The sequence below is a fragment of the Gekko japonicus genome, unplaced genomic scaffold (assembly GCF_001447785.1).
Source record: "Gekko japonicus isolate JY-2015 unplaced genomic scaffold, Gekko_japonicus_V1.1 scaffold405, whole genome shotgun sequence".
In the NCBI taxonomy this organism is placed as follows: domain Eukaryota; kingdom Metazoa; phylum Chordata; class Lepidosauria; order Squamata; family Gekkonidae; genus Gekko; species Gekko japonicus.
The window spans coordinates 652,055-674,396 of record NW_015175982.1 but is presented as its reverse complement, the minus strand read 5'-3'; the positions used below and the strand labels follow the sequence as shown (position 1 = coordinate 674,396).

At 45.6% G+C, this 22,342-nt stretch overlaps 1 protein-coding gene across 1 annotated transcript in view; it reads left to right on the top strand.

Moving 5' to 3' along the window:
* LOC107123071 (phosphofurin acidic cluster sorting protein 1-like) overlaps positions 1–22,342 on the top strand; it is a 68,272-nt gene that overhangs the window by 6,329 nt on the left and 39,601 nt on the right. The gene's annotated exons all lie outside the window — the stretch shown is intronic.

Here is a 22,342-nt window from a genome sequence, read left to right as displayed (position 1 = left end):
AGCTGGCTTGCTCGGGCTCTCTGCAGCCGTGGGGATCCTGAGCAAGGGAAGGGAAGGTGGTTTAAACAGTGGCTGTATACAGTTGTAGGGGCTTTATTGCAATGTGGTATGGCCTGATATTATGTTCTTATTCCAGTGTGGGGTGTGTGTGGGGCAATGGAAGCTGAGAGATAGGGTCTCTCCAAGTGATTGCCAGAAGTGAGATGCGTCCTGGTCTTGTGTTTTACAGATAATCTTACAAATAGTCCTTTCCATTTATATCATGCTTTCAACTTTAAAAGGATCATAATGCTGATTGTGTGAACTTAGGCAAATCACGAGAGGTAGAGCAGAAAGGGTTGCATCAGTGCTTAGTTCTTGTGGCCCTTTCTTACATGCCCAGGGAAATGCTGATCACCACTTTGGGGCCAGGAAGCAATTTTTCTCCAGGCCAGTTTGGCCCCCAGTGATCCTGGAGGTTTTTTTCTTATCATATTCTGGGCATGGAACAGGGGTCACTGGGGTGTGGGGGGGGTATTGGTGAATTTCCTGCATTGTGCAGGGGGTTGGACTAGATGACCCTGGAGGTCCCTTCCCACTCTATGAGTCTATGATTCTATAATTCACCCAGGCTGGCTGTGGGCACGCCAGCACCTCTGTCAGGCAGAAGCGCCTGAGATCCTCCCCCTCCCCTTTTCCTTCTCCCGACTTGGAGGCGAAGGGAAGGGAGAGGGGGGGAAAGAATGGATCCCAGGTGCTTCTGCCTGTCAGAGGGGCTGGTGCACACTTCCGGTGATGTCAGGGGGTGTGGCATATGCTAATAAGTTATGCTAATGAGCTCCTGCCGCTCTTCTCCTACGAAATGACCCCTGCTTCAGACCAACACGGTTACCCACCTGAATCTATTTCTGGAGTGGAACGGAAGACGTTATTTGTAGGGTTGCGAACCTCCAGGTGGCAACTGAGATCTCCCGCTATTACAATTGGTTTCCAAATGACCGAGATCAGCTCCCCTGGAGAAAATGGCTGCTTGGAGGATAGACACTATGGCCTTATAGCCTGCTGTGGTGCCTCCCCTCCCCAAACCCCACCATCCTCAGGCTCTACCCCCCAAAATCTCCGGGTATTTCCCAACCCAGAACTGGCAAGGGAAACTTTTATAATTAGTCTGTTTTTGATACTTTATGCCACAAAGGCTGAATAAGTAATTCAGAACAGTTTCCCATAAATGTTGGCAGTGTGGCCTGAGATCAGCAGGTTATATGCATAGATAGCGGGAATATTTAGCCGTTAAAAATGTTTGTGAAAAGGTCATTGGAGATGTTAATCGTAGGTTAAATCATTGGCTTCCTAAAAACCCTAACATCATTCTGTTGGGGTTTGTGTCTGAAAATTGTAAAAAGCAGAATATAAACATGATTCTGGACCTTGTAGCAAAAATGCTATTTGCAAAAAATACAAAATGGAAATCAGGGATTGATTGAATATATAAAACATGGATCAGTAAAGTCTGGCAGATTGCTTAACTGTTTAAATTAAGCAGGTTTGGATGCTTGAAGTTGGGAACAACTGGAGGAAACCAAATTGTGACTCCCCTCCACACCAGTATGAACTCTTGGAATAACTGGATTAATATGAATGTGAGGGAAAGCTGCAGTGTGGACTCCTCCCGTGTGGCATGGAACTTCTTACATTACCTTGGTGCTACTGTGGCCTTCATGCTGCCAGGGAAATGCAAAACCTCAGCCTTAAGACCACTTGATAAATGCTCCAGCCTGGTGTTTGGCTGATGGGGAGCTTGGCATTGTTTTTGCGTGACAAGGAGGGGATGCAGATCAGTAGTCGTGCAGTTAGATGATAGGTTAAGCAAAGGGTGGATGCAGAGGAGAGCGAGGAGGATGATCGGGGGCCTGGAGACCAAGCCCTATGAGGAAAGGTTGAGGCTAGGGTTGCCAAGTCCTCACCTGTTGAAGAGTGGGGGAGTCCAGTTTTGTTCCGGGAGTCCATGTGCACGCGCCGCAATTACGTCACCTGGAAGTGACGCAATCACGTCAGGCACGTTGGAGGCGGGGCCACAATCATCTGAGGGAAAATCATAGAGTTTTCCCTCGGATGATTGTGGCCCCGCCCCCAACATGCCCGACGTGATTGCGTCACTTCCGGGTGACATGCTGACGCCGGGCATGTCGTGTGCTTTGAGGGTGGGGTTCCCCCTGGGGCCCGATCCACCGGCGGTGGGTAATGGGCCTCTCGGGTGGGGTTTTCCCCGCCCCCCGGGGGGACTTGGCAAGCCTAGCTGAGGCACTTGGGAATGTTTAGTTTGGTGAGCCAGTTTGGTGTAGTGGTTAAGTGCGCAGACTCTAATCTGGGAGAACCGGGTTTGATTCCCCACTCCTCCACTTGCACCTGCTGATGTGACCTTGGGTCAGTCACAAGCTCTGGCACAGCTGTCCTTGAAAAAGAGCAGTTTGTGTCAGAGTTCTCTCAGCCCCACCCACCTCACAGGGTGTCTGTTGTGGGGAGGGGAGGGGAAGGGAAAGGAGTTTTTAAGCCGCTCTGAGACTCCAAGTGAAGGGCGGGGTATAAATCCAATCTCTTCTTCTTCTTCTTCTTCTTCTTCTTCTTCTTCTTCTTCTTCTTCTTCTTCTTCTTCTTCTTCTTCTTCTTCTTCTTCTTCTTCTTCTTCTTCTTCGTCTGCGGAAGAGGAGGTTCAGGGAGGATATGATTGCTCTCTTCAAGTTTTTGAAGGGTTGTCACTTAGAGGAGGGCAGGGAACTGTTCCTGTTGGCAGCAGAGGATAGGACTCGCAATAATGGATTTAAATTGAGGGCAAGAAGGTACCAGCTGGATATTAAGGAAAACTTTTTTACAGTAAGAGTTGTGCAACAGTGGTATCAGCTGCCTAGAGACAAACCTGGGGATATGGATAAGGAGGGAGGTTATATCGGAAAGCAAAGGTTTAGATGGGCAGAGCAGTATAAAATAAGGCATTTTGTTGTAATTTTGAGGGGTAGCCCCACTGATTTGCACACAGAAGACCCCAAGTCCAATCTCTGGCAATGCCAGTAAAAGAGAGCCGTTGTCAGGGTTTAATTGGGACAGACCTTTGTCAACCCCTGCTGGTCAAAGCAGACAGTAGTGAGCTAGGTGGACCAGTGGTCTGACTTCCTATATTTGTTATTTCAGGAATGCACCTGTGTTTAAAATATTGTACCTTAAGATTTAAGACTGGCTAAGGAAAGATGGGATATCGGGTGTCAGGGGTGGGGGGAGTTACCTAGAGTAGGATGGGGAAATACTCTTCAGGTGCAAGCTGCCAACAGAGCATAAGGCGTAGCACAGTTTATAACGTGAAACTAATACTTTTTGACTAGTTTTGTGGGATCAGTGTAATAAATCATGCTTTGGAAATATGCCCTTTTTTGGTGGGAGAGCACATGAAAGAAAAGTAGATGTGACTTTTGGTATAGGGTTGCCTACAGAGAACTCAATAAGCTGAAATGAATGGAAGCAAAAATGCTGTGGTCATAAATAAAAGACAGAATTGGGCACACTGAAGCTCCCACGGGTTAAAACCAAAGAAACTAGCTTGATCTCTGTAGATCTTGGAAGCTAAGCAGGGTCTTCCCTGGTTAATATTTGGATGGGAGGGCACCATGGAAGTTCAGGGTCTCCATGCAGAGGAAAGCAATAGTAAAGTACCTTTGCAGGTCTCTTTCCTTGAAAATCCTACAGGTCACTGTAAGTGAGCTGTGGCTTGATGGCCAGTCTGTTCCACTGTGAGCCTGGCTTCTTCGCCCTTTGACCAGGTGAATGACAGAGGTACATATCAACAAGATGTACATACCAAACTCCGGTACAGCCCCCACCACCTACTTTACGTTGGCTGTGAGCCTCTTTTTTTTTTTAAAGCATCCCTGTGCATCTGTAATAGTAATTTATTTGCTGCTTTCTTTTTTAAACAAATAGTTATTCATAAGACATACACAGCCAGCTTCCGCTTCACATTTGCAAAGACATTTTTTTTCAGAGTTTGGCTCTGCAGAGGAAAGGTACATTGGACCAAATTCAGTAATGGCACTTCCAAATCGACCCAACTACTCTAAAAATAATACATCTGGATTGTGGCTTTCTGTGGTCTGCTAAATAATCAATAGTATGTAACAATATAAAGAATCGCCTTTTAACAACACACAATGCACTTTTTAAGGCAGATTTTGCAAGAACTGTAAAAAAAAGTGAGTCATAGGGAGAAGTGGGGGGGAGGACTTTGTGCTGGGAGGGGGGCAAGCTAAATAAAGGTCAGAATATGATGGATTAAGAACAGGTTTCTTTAAATTACCATGCTAGGCATGATTTCTCTTTTTTAGACATCATAAGGGAAAGCTGCCTTTGGCCTTGAGAGTAGGAGTGAAACTGGTGGGAGTTGAAATTGCACTTGTCCTTGTATCGCAATTAGGAAGGCATGAACAATGGATGCCGGCAATTTAGCACTAGAGTTCCTGGATTCAGTAGGGATCAGTACTCTGTTGCCTTTTAATAAGCATTCGGAAGGGGGAATTTCAGAGTGTCCTGTTGCTGCTGTGGAAGGAAAAATTACCCCTTGAAAGCACAGGAGTCCTGATCTGTACTGAATATTATCTATTTATATGTTAGGAAGCCCTTGCGCCCTGCTTTTGAGACTTCTGCTGTTCCGAAGGTGGCTTACAGAGAATATACATGCCACAGTTGCAAATTAGCGAAGTCTTCCTGTTGTTCTGTCTGTGGTTCAGCATAAGGGGCTTTGTACTCTCTCTTTCTTGCATGCTGTGTGCGCGTCTCTCTCTCTCATTCCCCTTCTGCCGGGTGGTGTGAGGCGATGGAATCTGAGTGGGAGTAGAGAGATGACACTGAGCCAGGCAGGCTGATGGGAGGAACCTTGTTCTCTCACTGTCGGATGTGTTGGATGGACCCATTAAAGATCCCACTGTTCTGACACACTCTAGTTTGATGGCATCCCTTATTTGGGTGGTGACTTGAATTAGTAAATATGTTATGGAGCTGTCACACTTTCAGCCTCTAGTGTAATTTCAAAAATTCCTCTGTCTGAGAAGTCTACCCTCGTCGTTGCTGTGGTTTCTCTGAAACTCCTCACCATTTGACATGTAGCAATACCCCCCCCCCCATCAAACGTCAAAGGAGGAATAGCATCTAGGAAACTTAAAATCCTACTAGAGTGCCTGGTTTAAGGAGCAGAATGAGCATGATGCCTTTGACTTGCCATTCTGGAAGTACTGGGTGAGCTGATACTTATGAGAAGGCAGCTTGAGGATCAATACTGTGTCTTGGTTTCTGGAGTCACATTCTGTTCTAGACTGGCCCATTCATCCCAAATTAGTGGCAGGACCCACACCAGCATATAACATTCTTTCACCAGATCATGCATCAAATGAGCAAAAGTGTGGGGTAAAGGAAAGACTTGACAGTGTGCAGCCTTTGGGGATTGTCTGTCATCAGCCCAGTATCCAGGGCAATCTGCATCCGTGTAAAAGTGGCATGCCGTAGGTCAAGTTCTCAAAGTGTCAGTCAATGGGATAGCAACAAGTTGCAAGGAACACTGTGTAGGTTTCTCTGTTGAGACACTACTGAATATAATGCCTGTTACCTGTCTTCCTGACTCCCAAGTAATGGATGTTAGATTGTTATAAAATAAAGCATGATTTGTGTGAAATAAAGGCCCTGTCCACACGAAGGGTTTTGGGCCGGGAGTGGGCCAGATCGGGGCCGAAGCAAACGGGCGCGATCCCACTGCAACATCTGGGCAGCGTTGCGCACCCGTCCCCGATCCGGCCCTTCCCCCGATGAAACGCATCAAAAATAAACCACCTACCAAGGTGGTTCATCCACGACGGCCGCATCAACGCCGGCCGTGGGATCGCCGGCCCATCTTTCTGCCGGCGCATCCCCGGCTCCTGCCTGAACTGCGCATGCTCAGACATGCGCAGTTCGGCAGTCTCCCATTCCCCTCCGTCGCTTCCCCCGGCATCTGATCGTGCCGGGGAGGGAATGCGCCGCGGCTCAGGGGATCAATGTGATCCCGCCGCGGTGTGTTTTTTTTGGTGCGGCTTTCAGAAGCCGCGCTTTAGCCCGTCCCTTTCTGCCCCGTGTGGCAGGGGCCAGAGATGGGCTAGGTAGGGCATGACTCTCTGCTCCTGTCTTCAGATAGTTGGGTAACAGCAGATGAAATGCACTTGGGGGGAGTTGGTTTTGTGTCCCCTCTCCCCAACCTCTGTTTATGCGTTTGTGCCTTGTGCTGTGCACACTATAAGCTAGACTTGGAAGTCCAACTCATGTCCGTGCTTTGCTGTAGCCTTTCACAAGTTTTGTGGGCGTCCTTCTGATTGCTTTATGCAGATAGCTTTAAAAATTTCACACGAGTCAGGTATCTGGAGATACAGAGTAAAGCAGTACAGTTAAGTTTGATAAATGTGTCTCCCTAGACTTGCTTTCTTGGGTATCTGTTAGCGTGTCGAAATTAAATGCAATTTTTCTACTGAAAAAAGATCCATGGGCCTGTAATAGCTCCTGGGGATCTGGTACTTTAATTTTTCTTGTATGTCGTTCAGGAGTGTTATAGAAAGGGTCTGAAGGAAATGTTTATTCTGGAAATGCTTCTAAGGAACAATGCGACTTTCTTACATACATCTCTCTTCGATTCTGTCCCCCTCACACACACACCTTCTTTACCACATGCTTCTGTGCGTGTAATGTCCTTCATTAAGGTCCGAGAGAAAGTGTGGAAGAAAGAGATAACCTGCCTGTCTGAAGATACTTCTGGTTCAGTATTCTGTTGCAAGCAGTGGACAGCCAAGGTGGAAACATAGATCTCTAGAAGAAATGTGTCATCCATTGCGTAATAAACTTATGAAGACCCACTCTGTATTGCTGGATGGGGAGAAGAACTATAGCCTGCATCTCTTTATGCAGGCACTTAGATAAGTTACAAGAGTGGACCCGCAACAAAATGTTGCTCGTCTCTTCCCGCCCCCTCCCCTCCATTGCGAGCCCCGGCGGCTGCAGCCACCGGGCCTTGCTCGTCTCTTCCCCCCTCCCCCTCCCCTCTCCCCGTTGCCGAAGCGAGGCCGGGCAGCTTGCAGCCGCCTAGGCCTCTCTGGGTCCCGGCCGGCTGCATGGCCGGCCGGGCCGCCGGCTCCAAAGCGGCGGCGGCGAGGACGGCAGCAGAGCGTTCCCTGCGCACGCGCAGGGGACGTTCTGTAAGTTTCGGGGGGATTTAAGTATCCCCCCGATATTTTTGTCCAATTTTTAGATTTTTGTGCACACGTGGGGACTGGCCCACGTGTGCACAAACCTCCCCCGGCCCCCCAAGTGCCCCCGAAGTGCGGATATAGCGATCCGCACAGAGGGGGCAACTTGGCTATTAGATATAGTGATATGGTGCTGATCTCTGTTCCAACCTCTGCCCTGGGACAGGGAAAAACTGTTCCACAACATTGTGTTGGTAGCCATTTTGTTCCTACAAAATAAGAAATGTAGAGCAGTTGCTACGATGAAAAAATATTGAAGACAAGGTTGAATTATGCCTTTGTCTTTAGACTTTTTTTCGCAACAAAGGCAAGATGTTGTAAGTTCCGGATGAAGACAAAATGCAAAGAATTCTGATGTACATGTTTCCCTTGTCCATCTCTCACATTCTAGGCTGTCAGTTTCACCACTGCATCGAGAGAGTCAGAGAGGTAGAAAGAGATGCCCTAAGGGGCTACACAGCCTCAAGCTGCTCTTTGGTGAACTGGCGAGAAATAGTGGAGCGGTTATCTTCCTTCTCTATGTGGAACATGCACCACTGAACTCGAATAGGATATACCATTAAATGCCCCACTCCAAACGAAGGATGGGCCTTCTCTCTTTCTGCCATTCTCTTTTGGGGTAATATCCATACTGGATCCAAACTCCGTAGAGGTTCAGTAGCTGGAAGGTAACATTTTAGAGGCATGTTTCTCGAAATGTGAGTTCCAGTTTTAGTCATCCTGATATTTTTCTGTGCATTTGTACACTCTTGACTTCTCACACGAGATAAAAAATCAAATGTGTCAGGGTTTATTTTAGTGCTGAGAATGGAGGGAACAAAACCATGATGTGAAAATCAACACCATTAAATATTGAAACATACAGCTTATTACAGCACAATCCTAAATCCAGCCTGTAAACAGTTTAGGACTGCAGCTAAGCCTGCATCGGACCAGAAATAGACAGAACTAGGGATGTGCTGAGGGGGAAAGTAGGGCTGAGTTGGTGTTCTGACTCTTCTCAGCCCACTTCTCATTTGCAGCACCAGTGTCATGTTAGATGAAGAAGAAGAAGAAAGAAGAGATTGGATTTATACCCCGCCCTTCACTTGGAGTCTCAGAGCGGCTTACAAACTCCTTTCCCTTCCCCTCCCCACAACAGGCACCCTGTGAGGTGGGTGGGGCTGAGAGACCTCTGACAGGAGCTGCTCTTTTTCAAGGACAGCTGTGCCAGAGCTTGTGACTGACCCAAGGTCACATCAGCAGGTGCAAGTGGAGGAGTGGGGTATCAAACCCGGTTCTCCCAGATTAGAGTCCGGGCACTTAACCACTACACCAAACTGCTAAGTGTAAACATTCCCACTGAAGTTGATGGGAGTGGAAACGAAATTTCCCCCTCCATGCCTCCCACACCTACACAGCCATTGTTGACAAAATCTGTAGCCAGTGACAGCTCTCTTAAGCCCAATATACACTCGGCAAGGACCTCTGTATCTCAGAAGATAGGGTGTGCTGCTTGGGGTTATACCTGCCTGGTCTCATGTCTTGCATACTTAGAACACACACAGGGGGTCTTGGGGGATGGTAGCGCTGGCACAAACAGCTTATTGCTAACCAGACTGTACTGAGAACCCTTGCAGGTACTTTATGGGGACAGACATCAGTGTGGACTGTCTCCACTCTTCCACGTAGGGATGCAGAGATCTTGCATCATGTACAGGTAAGCAAGGAAGGGGGATTCCTTGCCTCAGAGTGTGACTTCTGTACCCTCCCTCCCTGAGAACATGTAGCTGTTATATATTGACTCAACAAACTTTCCTACAACCACTGATACTACTAACACTCATGGTACCTTTTTCCTTGTAGGATCAGAGGCCCGGGGAGCAGCCCCAGCAGAATCTGGAGCCAAAGTTCCAATGCAGCTCCCTAAAAATATAGGGATAAATATTGGCCTCTGAGTTCCCCAACAGGAGAAAACTAAGGAGAAACCTTCAAACAAGAGTAGAGGCCAGAATGGACCCTGGCACAGTGCCAAACACCGCTAAACCCACAACATGGCCAACAGTTGCAGTGCCCAGTGTGCATCTAGCTGCTCTGCTGTGTGGTTGCCAACTCTCTTGGTTCTACCATGGCTCCTGGTACACTGCAAGCTGCTTCACGGACAGTTGCTTGACTAGGACAGCTCCACCTGTCATGGGCATGTAGCGATAAGGACAGCTCTCCCTGTAATTCTTCTTAGCTTTGAAAGGCACAGCAACCTTTCCAGACCAGAAGAGTTATCAATTCCATACTTGCCTTCAGAATGCCATTCCTAATGCAGTTCAGTAAATCTTTGAATTGCTTCAGAGCTGTATCTCTTTTTTTAAAAAAGAGGGGTTGGTACATAAGGATCTGTACCTATCTTCTGCCAGTTACGAACCTCAGCTGTCTTCAGCATGGGATGCGTGTGAAGAGTGGGTGTAGGGTCCTTCATTTGTGCTTTAGCAATGGACTGTGGAAAGCTATTCTGGGTCAAAATCTCCCATGTCTCTACCAGTGTGTGATAAACCATCCTGGTTACATGACAAAGAGGTCTGTTGTTCATTATCTGTTTCCCTCTTGCCTTGCAAAAGGCTGTTCCTTGGTGCATTGCCCCCTACTTCCTCAGGACCCATGCCTTGGAGAAGCCTTGGGCTTTCCCTCTGCACTCTGAGCTGGAGACAGCTGGATTATAGGGATTATAGAGTCCTCCTTGCAGTGAAGAGTGCCATGTTTCCTTTGTTCTGTCCTTTGGGCTGAATCTAAACAAATTTTTCTGCTCATGCAAGGCACTTCTGCCTCCTCCCCACTGCCCTACTTCAGCCCACTGATCTCTCTGAAATTCTGCTCCTGAGGGACAGGGGACCCCCAGTAGCAGCATGAAAGGAAGATCAGGGGTCTGCAACAGGGAGAGGGAAATTGGTGAAAATTATCTCATCCCCTCCATTAGTGGAAAATTTAGTCTGAATCCACCCCCTTCGCAGTGTTCCCTCTAAGCTGAGTTAGTGTGAGCTAGCTCACAGTGTTTAGCCTCACAAATCACTGGCTCACAACTTTAGTGCCAGTAGCTCACAGAGTAGAATTTTTGCTCACAAGACTCCACAGCTTAGAGGGAACATTGCGGGCCCTTGTTGTGTTTTGTGGGTGGGTGGAGACAGGGTGACTTCTGGGAGGTGAGATGGTGAGATGGTGTTGGTTGCTGGTGTCCATATATGGTTGACATGGGGGCTGACATGCCACTCCATGATTGATGGGTGTGGGTGGGTGGGTGCGACAAGCTCCTCTGAGTTGGGTCTGTTTGCATTTGCCTTCTCTGCTGAAGGAGCGTGAGATATCGACTAGCAGTGCCGTGCCAGAAGTACACACCAGCGTCTGGGGTTTAGGACTGGGTTTAAATGCAAGCATGCAGACTAAGAAGGCCATTTTTTTCTTCGGAAAGATTAAATGAGGGTAGTTAAATTTTGTTGACATAAAATCACATCTTAGACCACTGTGGGCAGCCGTGGAAGCAAGCCTAAACAGGTTGCGTAAGTAACTCCCATTTTATTCAGTGGGGCTTTATCTCAGTGCTTTGGGATTGCAGCCTATATTTTCCTTTTCTTGGATTAACTCAGTATTTTTAATCTTAAAAATACAAATGCTGCCATAGTAGGGACTAATATAAGGATAAATGCCATTGCTGGAACAGATGGAGGAAAAATGTCAGTCGAATGCAGTCTTCCATTGCCCAGATTGTTGTTACTTAAAAATTAATGGATCTCTTGTGTGTCCATGTAGACTTTTCTACATCTTTTCTTAATTCTGGTCTAATTTCCCCCATGTTTACAAATTGTTTGGTGCTTAGAATTAACTTCTATCATTTTCACACCGCAGCTTTCAGCTGTTTTCATTCTTTCCTGCAGTAAACAAGACAATATTTTCCCCCTACCTTTTTGTTTGACTCAAAGGACTGGAGCAGTTTCTTTGAAACCAAACAAAAACATGTTCAGAAAATAGAAAACATGTGCCCCAAAGGGGAACATTTTTGAGGCTTTTTAGAATCTGGGACACAAAGGCACAGAATGGAAACAGCTTTGCAACTTTAGTAGAATGTCTTGTGTTCATGGGGGCCCTTTCCAATTCAAACACAGGCCAGAATGGAACTGCCCAAATACCCAGAGCTGCTTTTTGAATACAAATGGAGATGTCTGTGTGATAGCAATTCCCTAATGCTGGCTTAAACCTGTAGCTGTGACTTGTAGTATAATGAGGTTTTGGTTTACTGTGGCATTGAGGATGGACAAATACTTGTGCATATGTGTGTCCATGTCTTGATATCTTCCTGAAAATACTGCAAAAAGTATTATGAAAATTAGACAGTTCTGCTTATTTCCCCCCCCCCCCATTAGTTCAATGTACAAAATTGAGGGGAATGTTTGGGGGGGGGTGTCATTTTTTAAAAATAGTTGGAGATCTGGAGTAGTGACAATGAGTAAGGTGGTAAAGTGAAATATGTAAGTCTCTGAAAAACCCTGGCCCAGTTAGAGCTCCTGGATGTATAAGGGCAGTTGTTTTTTTTAAGGTGTGTCTTTATGATCCCCTCACACTGGTAGTGTAAAGTGTGGCCTGTGTTTCAGAAGAACCCAGGAGACATCACTATCGTGTCTTCCGGGATCATCCATCCAGAAACAGCTGCTTCCACACAGTCACTGCAATCTTCCAACATTTTGTGACTGGCCTCAGTGCCTCAAAGCAGCCACTTGGTGGTTGTGACTGGTTATGAAACGATAGACGTGCTTTATTTATCCACTGGAATGGGACGATTAAATCTTATATCCCCTGGAACAGAAGGACAGGTATATGATGACAGATTGAGCTGGGAAAGGAAACTGAATTCCAGCCTCAGTTTAACCATCTGGCTAAACTGCCAAGTGGCTGTGATGGATTATTTACTGGCTTTCCCTTTGGCAGGCTAAACTCCTTTAATCCAACCTTTTGTAGAGACTGGTCAAGAGTTAGCTTGGAGGGAAACTAGGAACCTGCACCCTACATTCTGGTTGGCTCCAGGAAGGACCTCCCAGGCTGCAGTGAAGTCCATAAATATATTATCCTAGGTGGCAGTTCTGTGTCATCAAGACTCTGGTATCCAGGACAGGTTCTGAAAGGCTGTGCCAAGATGTTCCATCTTGGACCCATTCCCAGGAAAGGCAACGTAGAGACTGTAAGTAAGGATTAGCCAGCAGTACACTTTTTTGACTTCTTTAAGTGTTCTGCTTTGTTTCATTTTGTCTATAGATTGTTCCCAAGTACTTGTGCTTTCTAAGATAGAGACCCAGACAGACAGAAAGACATTAACGTTCTTTTACTCGCAGGATCTCAGAGGGTTTGGTTTACTAAGGACTGCTTGAGGAGAATCCTACTCAGAGGTTTTCAGCACCAGACCCCCTTGGTTGTCAGCCATCTCAGAGCACAGATATGGTTAGGGTGAGTGAGGGATGCTGAGTGCCGGGGGGGGGGGGTTGTGATGGTGCCCATTCCCTGTTTTCAACATTCCAGAAGTGTCCACAGGCACAGTGAAGTTGGGCCCCCTGCTATCTAGGTAAAGACAGCTGTACATGTTACTTTTTAGTGTTAACAGCTGTCCAAGGAATCACCACTCCTGGCATAAATGTGCAAGCTGAAATCAGCCGAGCAATTTCTTCTGATCATCCCATCATCCCAGATAGTGTGTCTGGCTTTGGTCAGAAATCAGGTGCTCTTTGCGGCCAACTATGGAACCCAGAGACCATTCGTAATATGTGTCCCAGTCTTTTTAGCATTTAGCAAAGCCTTCAAAATCCGGCAATTCCAGAGGGCTTTCTGTTTGTAGGTATTGTGCTTCTAGATTCTGAAATGAACATTTATTGCTTGATAAAGTTATAAATTATAGGAGCTGTGAGGGGGCGAATGTTTCTTAAGCTTTTAGTCCCTTGATCATGGGGTGGATTTCAACAGTTTTCTTGTAAGTTACATTCTAAAATCGTGGAGATGGTCTTTAACTTGGTCACCCTGAGCCTACTGGAAGGGAGGGATAAACATATGTTAAAATTATTATTTTGTACATCCTATAAACATATAACGTACATCTGAACTTGGTGGGAATATCCTACTGACTGCTGCTCCCTGCATTGTTTACCTACAGACATGAGTTTGCCAATGTAATGTATGAATTAGCTTTAGAGGGAATTCAGTCTGCGAGCGTGATTCAGTGGCTGCAGAGTGAAGGGCCATGCTCCAGCTGGTATGCATGGAATCCCTGTTTCTCAAAGGCCTAATGTTGTTCCACTGCTGCTAGAAGATTCTTAAACAAGCCTGTTTTTTCCCCCAAGACACAATTTTGTTCCATGAGAAAGAGAAGGAGTTAAAAACTGAAGTTCCTAAATCTCAAAGTGTTGTGGGGCAGTGGAGGGAAACAGAACCACAAGCAATGACGTGGCAGGCATTTATGGGATCAACTGTGCAAGTAATGATTTAAACAGAATGGAAGTATTAGCAGAATGGAAATATCAGTATAAATGCCTGAATGGTACATTAACAGCTCTGTCCTTTCTGCCACCCTTACCCGCAGGCTGCTACTCAAAATGGAAACTATAAAAAACCTTTAGTCTCTTTTGAATGATGTTGGCTACACTGCATTTCAGGGGGGTGGGAAATTAGTATTAATTTAAGTGAAACGCCCCATTATGCCCTGGTTGCAATAAACCTCTAATGTTCTTGTGATCCTTCTCTCTTAACCCTGGCATTTCCAGGCAAGACTTGACAACTCAGAGTGAGATGTGAATTGTTCACACTAGTTTTACTGGTGGGACAAATTATTCCACACCAAATTAGCCACCACCCTTCCATACAGCCTCCTGATGGGACCAGAATACAGCTCATCTCCACACTACAGAGATCAGTTCCCCTGGAGGAAATGGATGCTTTGGAGGGTGGACTCTGTGGGCATTGTAACGCCACTGAGGTCCCTGTCCTCCCTTGGCGTCATGCTCAAATCTTTTGGAGTTTTCCAGCCTGGAGGTGGCAACCCTACCCCCACCCACCCCTCCCTGCCACTGGCCACGGGGGACCTAGCACGGGGCTATTTATTCTCCCGAGATCATGAGGGAAACATACATCTTTGGGCTTTAATTTCCGGCTATTCTTGAATGTTTAGAACACTTACTACAATATAAAACAGCTGAGATATAAAGATAGAGCAATCAAGTGCTGGTACAATAATTCCAGAGCAGGACAAGTCTATTAGTTGTTGTTTGCTTATTGACGTACCAAAGAACATGACCATGTACTTTGCAAATGAAAGGATCAGGGCAGTGAAATTCTAAGATACTTTCTTAATCTGTTACAAGGACAGATCACACGGGCACAGTAGTTTCAACATTACATTTCCAGCAGTAAGGCACTTGTAGCCATTGGAAAAAGAAACCCCTACTGTGACAGCAGCCTGGCAGTACCGCGTTCACGCACAGGTGTGTCAAGTAGCGAGAACTCAAGATGTTTATGGGTGTCACATCAACTTGAAGCTGACCAACGTTTTGTAACATCAGACCTATCAGATAGAATCTTATGTGGTCCTTCAGGGAGACTTCAGAGGGGTACCTGTGCTAGTCTGGTTACAGCAAAAGCAAACAGGAGTCTTGTGACACTTTTAAGGCGGGCAACATTTTATTCTGCCATAAACTCTAGTCCACAAAGGTTTATGCTGAAATAAAATTTATTCTCGTATTTCAACTGTGCATGAGAATAACGACACATGTGGGTCAAATCTGCTGAATCCTTTTTTACCACCTCAGATCCTACAGATGGCAAAACATTCTGCATCTCAGCATTAACATTCCAGTTTTTTTCTGCTCTCTCAAAGAAGATTAGGTTTAACAGTTGGAGGGGAATGTTTGTTGTGTTGTTCTAACTGTGAGAACCAGTGTGGTATAGTAGTTAAGAGCTGCGAATTCTAACCTGGAGAACCAGGTTTGATTTACCACTCCTCCACATGAAGCCTGCTGCATAACCTTGGGCCAGTCACAGTTCTCTCAGAACTCTCTCAGCCCCACATATCTCACAAGGTGCCTGTTGTGGGGAGGGGAAGGGGAGGTGATTGTAAGATGCTTTGAGACTCCTTCGGGTAGAGAAAAGTTGAGTATAAAACCCTGCTCTTCTTCTTCTGCTCTTTTCTATTCTTTCTAGGTTCTTTGGGTGTAATCCCAATCCCTTAACAACTTTTTTTCACACCAAAATAATCACCCACGAATTTAGTTAACATAATTTTGATTCTTCCATCTGTATGGAAGCATACAGAGAAGCATTCTGTACAGAGGGTATCAGACACAAAAGAAAACTGTGTCTGGGCTGTTCTTGGCTTCTGCATCACCCTCTCCCCTCTCCAATCTTGCTCACTTCCCTCAAGGAGGGCGCTGAAGAGGAAAATAGCAGTTCTCCAAGCATGAATTTCTCCCTTTGGTACTCACAAACATATTAAGTTGTTGCCCAGACTGAAGTTTGCACTCTGAAGAGCACCACAGCTGCAAGAGGCTCCTGCTGCAACCCAGATGCCACGGAGACTGCGGTTTTCTTTTAAAAAAATAATCCCTTATTTTGTGGTTCCTTTCAACTCTGCCACTGTGTCAAAAAGGGCAAGCAAGACCAATTGCATTGCCCATTCCTGTATTGAGGGTGACAAAAAGCCAGACCTGCTTAGTTTGGCAAAAAAGCAAATGGGTACCAGAAACCCGTTGGCAGGCATCATGACACTCACATAGCAGTTGCATGTTGTTGGAGCTGTATATCTTTTCCTTGTTGGGTTGTAGTCCACTCCGCAGCTCCAGATATTAGTCATCTTGTTTTTTGACAATTCCTGGATTGTGAGCATACAGGGGGGATTCTGAAGTCTAATAGAGAAGAGAAGATATTGAATTTATACCCCGCCCTTCACTACCCAAAGGTGTCTCAGAGCGGCTTACAAACTCCTTTCCCTTCCCCTCCCCACAACAGACACCCTGTGAGGTGGGTGGGGCTGAGAGAACTCTGACACAAACTGCTCTTTTTCAAGGACAGCTGTGCCAGAGCTTGTGACTGACCCAAGGTCACATCAGCAGGTGCAAGTGGAGGAGTGGGGAATCAAACCCGGTTCTCCCAGATTAGAGTCCGTGCACTTAACCACTACACCAAACTGGCTTGGCTTTGCTCCTAAATTTGCACCTGCATTAATGGAAAGCAAAATGAAATAGGAACAAGGGATCAGACAGCAATGAAACAGCATCTAGAGCCTTAGAATGGGGGGTCACTGGGCAGCTATAATATTAACAACCAGTAAAGAGTTTCCCAGCTTCCTTTACAATTTTTGCTCAACAAAAGATGTTTTTCCCCGTGGTTGGTTTGGGGTTGTTGTGTATGTGCATGTTCTTTCTTCCATTCTGTTGAGAAAGGATATTTAGGCAAGAGAATTCTGCCACCTTAAGGCATTCATTCAAAAGGCTTCTGTGCTCTCTCAGTTCTACAGGTTCTGTTTCTTTGTCTGACACAGACACGTTTCTCCAGCCATTTCAGGGCAAGTTGGCAATGTTTGGGAGATAATTCTGGCTTTCAGGTTTTTACCATGTTTTCATTCATCACCACCAATAATATATTATCAACAGTTGAGAAATAATATATGTAATTTAACGGTGCTCAGATGTGAAGGCACACCCAGAAATATGCCATGCTAAATGCTTTTTCCGGGGACTCAATCCTAGACTTAATCTTGGATCCAGCAGAGTGTTGCTATGGACAGAAGGACTTCAGTCCATGAAGATGATGCTCCTCTGACTACACCCATAAATGTCTTCCTGAAATGCTACTCCTGGGGCACAGGGGAACCCTAGGAACAGCATTTTGGGGGTGTGGTGACATTTTGGGCTGAAGCCAGATGGAGGAAATTGCTCCATGGATAGAAGACCTTCCTTCTAGAGTATTGCTTGCACATTGTGAGCAAAAACAGACCTGCAGTTTTCATTTTCCTTTCATTCCAAAATAGGCTGCTGTTCTTTCTTTTATGTATATGGCAAGTTTTTGATCAGGTTGAGCTTTAAAGATATCTCTTTTGGGGCCTCATCTACTCCCATTGGGCCATAGTCATGTTTTCCAGCCACATTGGAGGACACCAGTGTAAGCCGCATAGGAGCAGATAACACCTCTGCTTAGAGGTACCATCCTTCCTCCACATTTCTCAGCAAGGAGTCCAAGGTCATTGTTTCCCCTTTCTCCCGGCAGGGACTTGGTTCACATGCTAGGACTGTTTTCATCATTCAAGTCAATCCCAAATTAGCCCTGCTGAGCTTCAGTAATTTTCCATTCCTTCTTTCTGGCTCATCTTTCATTTGGACTATACTGAGCATCCATCAGTGGCATGCTGTCAATGCATTTACCATAAATTCAGACTTGCCCAGGGGCCTTGTCCTTCGATAAAGTAAATACTGTTGACTTCCTGAGAGTTTGAAGCAGTTGGGGTCACTTGACCACCAGTGAAGTGAGGTGTTTTTAGTGGATGTAGTTAGGTTTGGGCATCTCCCACACAGATCCGAGCAGATTGAAAGGAACAGGACTTGGAGTCTCTGTTCTCAGTCATTGAGGTCAACCCGACTAGCATCCTATGTTTAATAGTGAACCAGGTCCCCATGTGGATCAATAAACCTGGAGAATGGGGCAAGGTACACACATTACATATTTTTCTACAGGCTTTGGAGACTCCACAAGTTTGCAGAAAAACCCCAAAATTATTCAAAAATGGGATGAGGGATTAAATTCCCTGCTAAAGGGAGGAGCATTGTTTGTGCAAGGCCAGACAATGCTAAGGAAAGAGAAGTGACAGTTAGGGATGAGGACAATGATGATGGTTGGAGTGGTGGTGGTGAGGAGGAGGAGGAGGAGGGGGTGGCCGGGCAGCAACTGAGAGATTCTGCTTTGCCAGGAGGCAGAGGGGGAAATGAGGTGGTGATGGGGAGGGTAAGAGAAGCTACCACCAAGTGAGCCAGGCAGGCAGAAGTGAAGTAGACAGAAATGAGCGGGCAGGCTGGGGAGCAGGTGGGCTGGTGAACAAGGAAGTGGGTGAGTGAGGCAGTGGGGAGGGCAAGCAAGTGACATAGCTGGGTGAGCCCAGGAAGAGGACGTGGCAGTCTGAGGGTAGTGGGAAGCAATGTTCCCTCTAAGCTGTGGAGTCTTGTGAGCAAAAATTCTACTCTGTGAGCTACTGGCATGAAATTTGTGAGTGAGAAATTTGGCTACTGCATAAGTTAGTTGGCCCTGGATTCATCCTTCCTGAGCGAAGACAAAAATCTGTGAGCTGGAGGCTGAAAAACTGTGAGCTAGCTCACACTAACTCAGCTTAGAGGGAACACTGGTGGGAAGGAGGAAAAGCGTGAGAATACAGAGGAGGCAAAAAAGGGAGGCAGGAGATGTGAGGGAAGGGGGGCCAAAAGGGGAGGGAAAGTGTCCATGGTGGAGCAGGGGGGGGGATATAAAAAGGTTTCCCCCCCCCCGAGTCTTGCAGGTCTCCTTGTTGTATATCTTAATTCCAAACTGTTTTATGGATTAGTAGATCTCCAAACTGAAGCTAGGGACAGATTGGGGGTATTTCTCTATAACCTGAAGGAAGTCCAAAAGTTGCATTAAAATCTGAAATATTTAAAAAATAGGGGATTAAAATTTCCCCAAATAAGAGAAACAATGCCTACATCTTTAAGAAAAGAACATCCAATGAGCCTCAGTTTGTGTGTATATGTAAGTGTGTATATATAAGTAAGGACTTCAGCAGCCACCAAGTCATGGGCATCGGCCTGTGATCTATTGGCAAACCCTGACTTACAGTCTTCTCCCTTCCCCTAAGATTAATGGATGGCTGCTGCTCAGAGTGAAACCCAGCAAAATTAAACCTGGGGAAAGGCTTGTGTATCAGATACTGGGCTGAGGTGCTGAACTGTTTAATAAATATTAATGAATAAACATTAAATATCGAATACATTTAAAAAACCCAAAATATTAAAAAAGGGAAAAGTAAAGGCATTCTGTAAATGGTATTTTGGAAGAACCTGGACTCTCTAGTGTCCTGAAGCATAACTTCATCTTCATTGTGAAATCCAACCTCTTGCCTTCATTGAGCCAACAGTTGCAATTGACACGGCTTACCTGAGCCATCATTTTGCGGCTGGCTCAGACTGGTAGGCTGACTCCAGGGCTGGGAGGAGTAGATCCCACAGTCCTGAAGGCTGTCCACCTCTGGAACGAAATAGGTGCCTTCTCTGGCTGCTGTGTCTTATTGTATAGGTTAACACTAGAGCATTGTGTCACCCTTTCAAGTGCAGAGTCTTCTGGGGACCTGTTTTGATAATAATCACCTGATTGATATTAGTTTTAAACTAATCAAAAGGGCATTACTAGCATAAAGTCTGAGAGTCTGGATGAGCAAGTGTGAGAGCTGTTAAAACAGTCCTGAAACTTTACATAGGCTAATCCTTTTTCTTTCCCTCACGTTAAGCCAGGTTGCTATTAATCCTGCTGGAAGCAGTGCTCTTATCAGAGTGATCTGTGTGATATTTGACCTGACTCAAGTTAATGCCATGTCACTTAATGACTGGAGATGGATGGATTACTTAGCCTTCTTGCTTCACTTTGGCCTTCCCAAGATTTCTCGCTGGCAAGAAGAACTTCCCTCAGTGAGGAAACAATCCTCCACTGCAGTATGGGAGCAGGCAACTGAGTTTTGGCAATGGCCTGGCAGCCAGCGAAAGAAGATCTGAGCAATTTCCAGCAAGTCTGGGGAATTTCAGAAAGCATCCAGTTAGAAATCCCCAGTTGGGGATTTCTAAGTTACACTCACTGTTTTGAATCCAGTTAGCATCCAGTTAGAAATCCCCAGTTGGGGATTTCTAAGTTTTTTGTTGTTCAGTCGCACAGTCGAGACCGACTCTTCGCGAACCCATGGACCAGATCACGCCAGGCCTTCCAGTCTTCTGTCGTCCTCTGACGTTTCCTCAACTTCATGTTCGTTGCATCTATGACACTGTCTAACCATCTCATCCTTTGCCGTCCCCGTCTTCTTTGACCTTCAATCTTTCCCAGCATCAGGGTCTTCTCCAGTGAGTGCTCCCTTCTCATTTGGTGGCCAAAGTATTTGAGCTTCAGTTTCATTATCTGGCCTTCCAGGGAACAGTCAGGGTTGATTTCTTTTAGGATTGACTGATTTGCAGTCCAAGGGACTCTCAAGAGTCTTCTCCAGCACCATAGTTCAAAAGAATCTATTCTTCGGCGCTCGGCCTTCCTTATAGTCCAACTCTCGCAGCCATACATGACTACTGGGAATACCATTGCTTTGACCATGCGGACTTTTGTTGGCAGGGTGATGTCTCTACTTTTTATCATGCTGTTTAGGTTCGCCATCGCTTTCCTCCCAAGGAGCAGGCGTCTTTTAATTTCATGGCTGCTGTCACAGTCTGTGGTGATCTGGGATCCCAGGAACGTGAAATCTGTCACTAGAGGTTGTTGATCTTTTTCCCAGCAATCTTAATTCCCGTTTGTGATTCATCCAGGCCAGCATTTTGCATGATGTACTCTGCATATATATTAAATAAGCAAGGTGACAATATACATTCTTGTCGTACTCCTTTTCCTATGCTAAACCAATCAGTTGTTCCATATCCGGTTCTAACTGTTGCTTCTTGACCCTTATACAGGTTTCTCAAGAGTCATGTGAGGTGGTCTGGTACTCCCATCTCTTTAAGGACCTGCCATAGTTTGTTGTGATCCACACAGTCAAAGGCTTTAGCATAGTCAATGAAGCAGAAGTAGATGTTTTTCTGGTACTCTCTTGCTTTCTCCATAATCCAGCGAATGTTGGCAATTTGATCTCTAGTTCCTCTACCTCTTCAAAACCCAGCTTGTACTTCTGGCAGTTCTCTATCCACGTACTGTTGAAGCCTAGCTTGTAGGATCTTGAGCATGACCTTGCTAGCGTGTGATATCAGTGCAATTGTGCGATAGTTTGAACATTCCTTGGCATTGCTCTTCTTTGGGATTGGAATGTATACTGACCTTTTCCAATCCTGTGGCCACTGTTGCGTTTTCCAAATTTGCTGGCAAATTGAGTGCAGCACTTTAACAGCATCGTCTTTTAAGACTTTGAATAGCTCAGCTGGGATACCATCACCTCCACTAGCTTTGTTGTTAGTAATGCTTTCTAAGGCCTGTTTTGAATTAAAATGAGAGGTGTCCTTTTTTATTTGTTTAAAAAGGTTTATACTCCTCTCATTTGTTCAAGGCAACTTCATTATAACACCTATAAGTGTTATGACACCTATTATAACACCGTGTATAAGAGTCAGACTTGTTCACCCCACCCTTCAATGTTGGGGAAGAGCAGTTACTCATACAGATATGCAGTGAGCAGCCCAGAGTCAATAATGATGCTGCATTTGATTCTCTGTCATCCAGTATAGATGTGCAGAGATGCAACAGAAACCATTAACATGTATTATGAGAGTCCAGTTCAGTGAATCATGCAGAGGTGCAGTAGGCAGTCTCCTTTATGGATCAGGCTTGACTAACCTGACTGTTGTTTGCGTGCTGTTATGAATCTATGAACTGCATATGCTACTACCTGGGATTCCTCTACTGAGGTAATTTCTTTTGTAGTGCTAATTCTGTGTTCCTGGGTACTTAGAGATCTTGTTCAATTGCATCCGAGGCCATGAACACTTTACTTCTCAGCTTTCTCTTAGATGCCCAGGGGAAAGTTGCTGATACGTCTAGATTCCTTGGTAATAGCAATTTCCTTTCTGTAAATCTTGCATTTTATAATGAGTACTTACCCAGACGTTTTTCCTGATTAATTGTGCAAGACTTGTGGAATCTTGGGCCTCCTGTGGTCAGTTGTCTGGTATGGATATCTTCTGTATTCACAGGGGTCACTTTCTTTTACAGACAGCAGTCCAGGAGTTGGAAATATATTATGCTATAGAAACTAACTATAGAAACGAACCCTCCTCTAGTGAATAGTCAGGTGCCATAACCAAGTTAGCACC